We start from the raw sequence: 8175 nt of genomic DNA on the forward strand, positions 1-8175 counted from the left end.
TCATTCATAAAAGAAGAAATTTTAAATAAATTATATGAAAATAAAATATAACATTAAGACTTTAGAATAATTTAAAGTAATTAATTCTTGGCATTTCTCTTTAGAATGAAATAGACGGAAACTAAAATTTACCTGTCACAGTAAGATAAAACAAAGGAAATACCTGTTTGCACAGAAAATCAACACAGAGGTCAATACTTATATTTTTCCCTTTGACTGACAAATGATTCTGCTATCCTCTCAAGCAAATGAGATAAACACCAACATTACCAGGGGAATTTTTATTTATAACAAATGGATGTCTTTTGTTAGCAGTCTATATGGGACACTTGAGGTTTAGGATTTGTCATTATTACAGAGTGGAAGACAACACTGTGAATAATTACAGTCTTTCAGTATCAAAATCCACATTTTACTCAAATAGCTTAAGTACTTTTCATTAAATAATTAATGATATAGAATGAAGCAATTGTGGTTTTTTTTTTTCTTTTTAAATACAATTTAGAAGATTCAGAAGATGACCATCAGAGAAGATGAAGGACCTACTGCTACATGAAGCGTAATTTCTATTAACAATCTCTGGGTAAGAAGTTTATATATTGTTTACTGGGACACTTACTCTTCCTGGATACAAAAGACCACTGTCAGGGGATTCTAACTCCATATACACAACTTATGGCCTATTAGAGTGAAATGCAGTATTTTGTAGTTGCTTGTAAAATGAATTTGTCAAAGGGTTCAAAGAAGAACTTAGTACATTTTCATAGAAAAGCAATTGTGTTTTACAAAATGTTGAAGCAACCATCTACTTGATACAAAACATGTCAGTTTTATAAAAGGCAAGCAAGAGAACTAAAAGCATTTTTATAAAAGCACCTTTTAAAAAGCTTATAAAAGATGATATGGTAATAAAGAAAAAACAACAAACAGATGTGTCAGTGCTGCTAGTCCAAGCGAAATAAAACATGAAGAGAGTTAATTTTGCCTCTTCCCTCTGAGCCTTCTTCACAGGCAAAAAGCCAATAACCTAAGTTTCATCACCTGGCTAACTGATGAATTATGTCAACACTATTTAGTCAACAGATTTCAGCATATGGACTGTAGATCCCTAAGAATCTGTGGACTAATTTTAAGAAATCTATTAAAAAAGTACTAAGAAAAACGAATTCACTGTACAACTGTACAACAACCAATGGAAGTAAAGTTTCTAAGTTGATCTACATCAACAGTGAAACTGTACTAATACGCCAGGAACCAGAATGGCTGAAAAATCACTGTTACTTGAACCTGAAGGATCACTCAGGATTGTATACTTGCTTCTACATAGCATTAATTTCTGAAAATAACTACTAGTAATGTAAATAAGTTAGCCTATGTTTTCCATTTCCTGATCTACTGAAGGAGAGCTGTAGTGCGCTTCTTAAAGTATCTCTAACATGTTACCCAAATAAAATCACAGTCATATTGTCCAAAAGAGTAAGACCTCAGCTGCCAATAAATCATAACAAAATATCAGCAGAGTAAGCACTAATTCTCACTTAAAACAGATTCCTTAAACCATGATATTCAGCAACAGTCAAGACTAAGCATAAATTTTGATACTTTTGCTGAGATCATACTTACAGATACAGATATTTAAGTGTGTATATATCTGTTTTATATGTATTATATATGTGTGTATATAAATATATACACACACACATTTTAAAAGGTCTTCAGTCAAAATTCTCAGGGAGAGTTATGTAAAAGCAAGATAATTTCTTCAGAACTCAGAAAACAGTGTATCAACTTTACATGGTATTACAGAGTAAGCATAGTGACTTCAAAGCCAGTGCAGCAATTTTATAGAATTTGAAAGATTATTTTTAGCTGCTCATGTTAAGTAGTCATTTCTAGAGCCTACAAGAATTACACAATTATTTATAATTTAATAATTAATATTTTACTGTTATGAAGTATTAAATTCATTTTTCGCACAGGATCACTATAAGCTTTCTTTAATTCCTAAAATAAGGAAAACCAAGTACCTATGAGAGGCAGCTCCTTTGACATAGTTCTGTCATTTACGGGCAGCACAGTGCACATCAGGCCTTTCAGTCAAGTGCATCAGATCACAAAAGATGCTGAATATAGATCTTAAGTATACTATTTTGGCAGAATATGGATTATGCAATACTGAAAGTGCTGTAATTTTCATTAGTAACAGTAAGACTTTCAGAAATCTCCTAATTTTCTATTCACAGAAAGATTCTCAGCTGTCATATACTAAAACTCATTTATCATCCGACTTTCATAGAAGTCCAGTCTTCTACTGTATTTTCTAGTTGAGTTATTATTAGTACAAAAAAGTACAATGGTATTCCTGACAGTCACAGATCAAATTCACGCTTCACCTGAGGTTTAAAAATTTTGTTTATTGTAAGTCACAATTCTGCCTTTTTCTCTAAGAAGAAAGCCCCTAATTAACAACTCATTATAAGGTATTTCTGTAGCCAAGACTGCGCAAGAAAACCCAGAGCTACAAACTGGTGGAGGCTGGAGGAATGTTCTGGGACACTTCCTCTCCAGGCTAGCCTTGTTCAGACACCCCTTCCAAGTCATTGCTTTTAGCCACTGCCAAAGACTGCATAACAAATTGATTAGTCTTTAGTCTGTATGTACTTAATTCTTTACTGATGTGTCCTATGTTCAGCATCACTTCATAAAGGATGATATTTATGCAGTCTAAACACTGTATCTTTACAGAGGCCTTGGAAATTCTTGGGCTATAACCCACATGAAGAAATGAGAACAGGACACTTAGAAGACTTATCTCCCCCCACAGCACAGGCACAGGTTGTGGTTCTCAAGACATTCAGGGCAACAGGAGGAGGATATTCTGTTGTGAAGGAGTTCTTCTGTTTTCACTGTCTGCACTGCCCAGTGAAGAAAAACATGTCCAGACCATGGCTGGGACACTCAGGCATGTTTGTAGTTGACAGGTATCCTTACAGTTCTCTGGACTGTATTTGTGGAATGATGTAGATATAAACATGGTATCTGTTAAGTAATTCCGCAGAGAAATGTGGATATAAAAACCAAAGGCAAAAATTGCAAAGGAACTAGCAGGTAGATTTAATTTTGTGAAGATAATTAATGCTGGTATATTTAGACTATGACATTAAACATGAATCTCTCTCTTTCACTTTTTTGCTTGTTTTTACTGACAACCTGTTACTGCTTTGATTACAATTTCCTTCCCCAGAGACAGGAACACATGGTCCAGTCAGCAGGATTTTTACACAGGTGTTCAAAGTCCAGGAGGAAGTTCAACTTCTAGCTACCTTTCTAGTGTGTGTATGCCTGCATTTGACTTTATCAGCATTGACTTTTGCAGCTCTTTCTTCTGAAGACTTGATCAGCCTGAACCTTCAGGTAAATATAGTATGCATTTAAGTTCTTAACCATTCCAATATCTGACTGAAGGTCAAGCCTATTAGACTTGCTTCAGCTCACATCAATTATTTCCCCCCATTGAAGGTGATGTCACTATGATTCCAGCTAATTAAGTCTGTAATATTGAGGTAGAGTGTTTAATAAGGCTCAACACAGAAGAATCAAGTTAACTCTGTCAATCTTCTTTGCTATAATGCATTTTGTTATATAAACAGTCCAGCAGTCTAAGATTTGTAGATTTGCATTTGGGTGCCTTTTTCTGACAGACATAGGTGAATTTGCTCCTCTTGTAGTAATATATCCTTCAGTGGCATTGACCTAAATATATCCTAATATTGGAAAAGGTAAAGCTGATTTTACATTCTAGACATAATTTATCACCTGCAAATAGCAAACCAGAGAAATATCCTCCAAGCAGCATCTGGTTAATAACTGTAAACAGAGAAGTATCTATCCAGTCATTCTTAGCAATCAGTGTTAATTTGCACTGTCTTTGCATAGCTGTAGATAATCACATTCCTGTTAATTTACAGCTATGTTCTAATCCTTAATTTAAAACCCTACTGAGATTTTTATTTTAGTACCTGAACAATCAATCATTTGACAATGTGTGAAGTGGTAGAAGAATACTAGCAAACCTGAGACATAGGTTTTGTCCAAGGGTAAACATCCAAATTAGAAAAACAAGGAAAATTCCTAACTAAAGGGGCACCTGAACAATTACCCCATTGGAGGGTGGCTGGTCATAACTTCTCCCATGCACATTGTCATGCAGTCCTGCTCCATCCTCCTGGTTTTTGCTTACACCATCCAAAAGGATATAGACACTGCAATTTGGAAAAGCCAAGAACACTTTTTCTTCCTTTCAGGGGAGGATTAGGAAAATTCCTGTTCTTACTCTTTGTTTCAAAGCACAGGAATGAGCTAAGCCAACTTACTGAGGTAATTACATGCAGTCTCAGCTCTGCTTGAAATACATAAGAGAGGTGAGCTGGACCACAACACTATCTCTGACTTATACACCTGCCCAGAGTTTTAAAGTTGGACTACACTTAATTATACGTTACAGTTAAAGCTTTTTGAAATTGAAATGGAAACAGTTTGAATTAGGAAAAAAACTCAGAATAAACCTCAATTTAATTTTCAGTGTAAACACAGAGATGGAAGTTTTAGTCTTTACAGATGGAATTTCCATTAAGAGCCATACATGGGTCATGATTGTCCTGGTGACACCAACTCACAAAACTAATCTCTGTGATGGTATCTAGCAATGGAGCATGATTCTGAACAACCAACTACACCTTTGTAATAAAAGATGAATTGTCCTTGGATTAGTCAAGATGATGTGTGTTTTGTGGCTCTACTTTACCAGTTCTCTCTGTTCTGTGAACAAGCAGGGCAACTTTATCTTAACTAAAGAATTAGAGCACATCCTTGATTTCCTAAGCAGTGAGATTAGTTAATATGATAGCACCAACTGGTACATAATAACTGGTACATAATACGGGCTGCTAAAATTATAATAGTATCTCAACTTCTGAGTGAAAGAAAAAAAATATTGTCCTAAAACAGGTTAAAAAACCCCTCTCCTCCTTTATACACAAAATAACATATTTACAATTGTGAGTCTACTGCCCTCCTCCAGGCAAAAAACTTCTAAAATCATTAATACTGAAGTGTGAAATCCATTGAGTTGATATTTCAGCAGATAACCATTTGAAAAAATAAAATATTCTTGTCCTACTATAGATGAACTTCTAAGTTTTAACGAAAGCATTACACCATTCTTAAAAGATGGGAGAGACACCACAAAGAAGAACTGCAAGTCTATCATGTAAAAAGTATAAAGATCCTTACAGAAGGATCCCTTATTAAGGTCTGGTAAACCCTTGTTCACTTGGAATCTTGATCATTCTGTAAATAAACCTGTAATACAGGTCACGGCAATGGAAATCAAAGGAACTGTGATGGTAGCAATGTGAAAATATAGACTTGAAGAGTAGGTGATGTGACTCAAGATTTATATTATGTGGTAGCCTTTTTTAAAATTAATTTATCTTGTGCTACAATACCTCTTTTTAAGAGGATAATATTTAAGGTTCCTGTAATTTAAAACAAGAATGAAAGCACACCAGCAATTCCTAGACATTTCTGTGATTTACCTATTATACTACATCAGTTCTTGCTCTGGGCATTCAAAATAACCACAAAAAAGTCAGAGTCAATATATATATATATTCATCTTTCATGTCTATATAAATATTAAGCTTCTGGTTTTATGCAGTGATCATGATACCCAAAGTATTATTTTTAGTGAACTATTAAGATATTTTTTAAAAATCAATAAGAAGATTGACATGTATCATAAAAGATCCATAAAAACATATGTAAGATTTCACTCTTTCACTGGGATAATAAACGCTAACTATTTCTTTCAGCAGAGCAAGAGATAGGTGCATTTAAATGAATGTATACTAAATATTCAATTCCTGTAGAAGAGAGGTGAAAGATAACATCAGCATTTATAAATCAGTGTCTGTACATCTCGTCAATTAAAATAACCCAAGGATAAATAATACTTATTAGCCTCACAGAGGTATTTTGAGACTATCTGGTTAACACTTATAGAATGTGTTAATAATTAATGCTCTATTACACATTCACTTACTATATATAATTACCACCCACATTAGAGGAGATTTGCCCACTGGCAAAATAGAACTATTTCTATATGTAATGGAAGGTTATACGAAAGCAAGCAAATGCATAAACATCTATTTCATGTATGAAAACTTGAAATAACTCCACTAAAGATTTGGATTGCAAGTCTGTGATTCCCCATACTTACATCATTTAATTTTAATCCACTTTTAAAGCACATTCTACAAGAAAGGAAGCTCTTACTCCTGTGGGAGATAAGTGTAAGAGCAAAAAATGGAACAGATCCTGGAAACATTAAAATTAATGATGTCTGAGAAATCATTATGGTTATAAACCTTGAGCCTGACAGTTTTAATTCAAAGCTCACAAAAACTGAGGAATAGTTAAATAAACTGAAGGACCAGATGGTCTCGGCCTTCAGGGAATTCACTACAGACAGATAAATTGGGAAACAACAGTCAACAGTCAGAAACTAAAGATATTCTGAAGTGTTTTGAAGGGTCTGATTTCTGACAAAAACCTTGAGAAGATATTTTTTCTAGTGAAAAACTAAAAAACCAGAGTGTTCATGAAGACTGTTTTTCCAAGAGATTTTTCAACACTTACTTTCCAAAAGGTTCATATTGGGTATCTCTATGCCCAAATTCAGATCACTGAAATGAGTTATTTCCTAAGAACAGACATCAAGACTTAAATTTGTAGTAATAGACCTTTCACCAAGTACTTCCTTCTCACATACACTCGTAGATACATACATATATATATCCTATAACAAAAGTTTAAATTATTCCACAAATGATATTTTTTTCACTGCTTTCCCTTGTTTCATAAGACTATTTAGACAAACACTTTATTCAGTTTTCATGCCTTACATCCCTCATTGTCTCTAGTAATATCTACAAGTCTTTCTCTCTTACAAGGAAACTAAATGACATTGATTTTTCTTCTCCCTGCCCCTGCCTGACAAGTAAATACATGCTGCCCTAAGATGCTGAGAAAAAAAAACTTGAAGTATTGTAGAAAAAATGGTCCCCAAAATTTATAAATCGCTCATGGTGCTTGCAGATCTTCTCATGAAGTAGGTTTTGATAAAAGGGTCTAATTTTTTCTTCCCTCAATGAGTTTTTAAGACCAAAGTTGAAATTTTAATATATTCAGACAGATAAGTAATTGTAGGTTCCTTCTTCTCTTATCCCAGTATCTTTCTCAAAAAATTTTTATACGTTATGGCAAATGCTGAAGCATTAAGTTTATTTCAAGCCTTTGAAAAGCCATGGAACTACCCTATATATGGGGAAGAAAGAGCAGCAGCAAAACATTCAAAACATCCTGCTCTGTAAGTTGCTACCTGCGCACCATGTGAAAGTAGGTAGGGCATACTTTTATTTGTATTATGTAAATATTTCACATCAAACCTATGCCCACTATGACAGTAAAGAAATTATTTATATAAAACTTAAGATAAATACTAATGCTTTTTACTGTGAACAGACTTCAATTTTTGCATATCAACTACTCATCCTTTTCAAAACTAACGCTTCTGATGCATCATTTATTGGCTAACTACTGCAAGCATATTTTAAAGTTTCAACTCCTATTTTCTGTTATTGTAGAGTAATTTTCTATAAGCAGGCTTGAAAACAGTCATCTGACATCATGCAGCCCTAAGCCATGTACAGACGTATATGATTTCACAGTAACAGACCTGCTCATACCTCAGCCCACTGATTCTTCGTATGGAAAGGTAGATATTTCTAGAGACAAACAGCAGTAATACAAATCTCACTTCTTATATAACTGTAGTTATCTAAAGAGTTGGTTTATTTCCCTCATAAGAGTTAGTGATATTGAGGCTTTAAGAGAGGTTATACTTTACTTTATAATATGATTTTATCCATCACTTGGCCTTAGTCATACTAAACCTCTTTGATTCTGATTCGGTCAACACAGAATACATCAGCCACATCAAGTAAATAATTATTTATTTCAGCCTTCTCACCTAAATTTGGTCTAGTGAACATTTCAGAAAAAGAAGAAAAGCTCTGAATACTTCTAACAAGAATAATGACACAGCAGACC

At 33.9% G+C, this 8175-nt stretch overlaps 1 protein-coding gene and 1 long non-coding RNA gene across 4 annotated transcripts in view; one reads left to right on the forward strand and one right to left on the reverse strand.

Annotated features, from left to right (window-relative positions):
* ADGRA1 (adhesion G protein-coupled receptor A1) overlaps positions 1 to 8175 on the reverse strand; it is a 266278-nt gene that overhangs the window by 88480 nt on the left and 169623 nt on the right. The window lies entirely within an intron of this gene.
* The window catches only part of LOC113949487, an 18709-nt gene continuing 13834 nt past the window's right edge, over positions 3301 to 8175 (forward strand). Inside the window, exon 1 of one of the 3 annotated variants that reach the window (XR_003528456.1) lies at positions 3301 to 3414. This is a non-coding gene — a long non-coding RNA (uncharacterized LOC113949487). The remainder of the gene's footprint in view (positions 3415 to 8175) is intronic. The other 2 variants (XR_003528454.1, XR_003528455.1) reach the window with 2 other exon arrangements.

The sequence above is a fragment of the Corapipo altera genome, unplaced genomic scaffold, assembly GCF_003945725.1.
Source record: "Corapipo altera isolate COAL_440 unplaced genomic scaffold, ASM394572v1 56, whole genome shotgun sequence".
NCBI classification, from domain to species: domain Eukaryota; kingdom Metazoa; phylum Chordata; class Aves; order Passeriformes; family Pipridae; genus Corapipo; species Corapipo altera.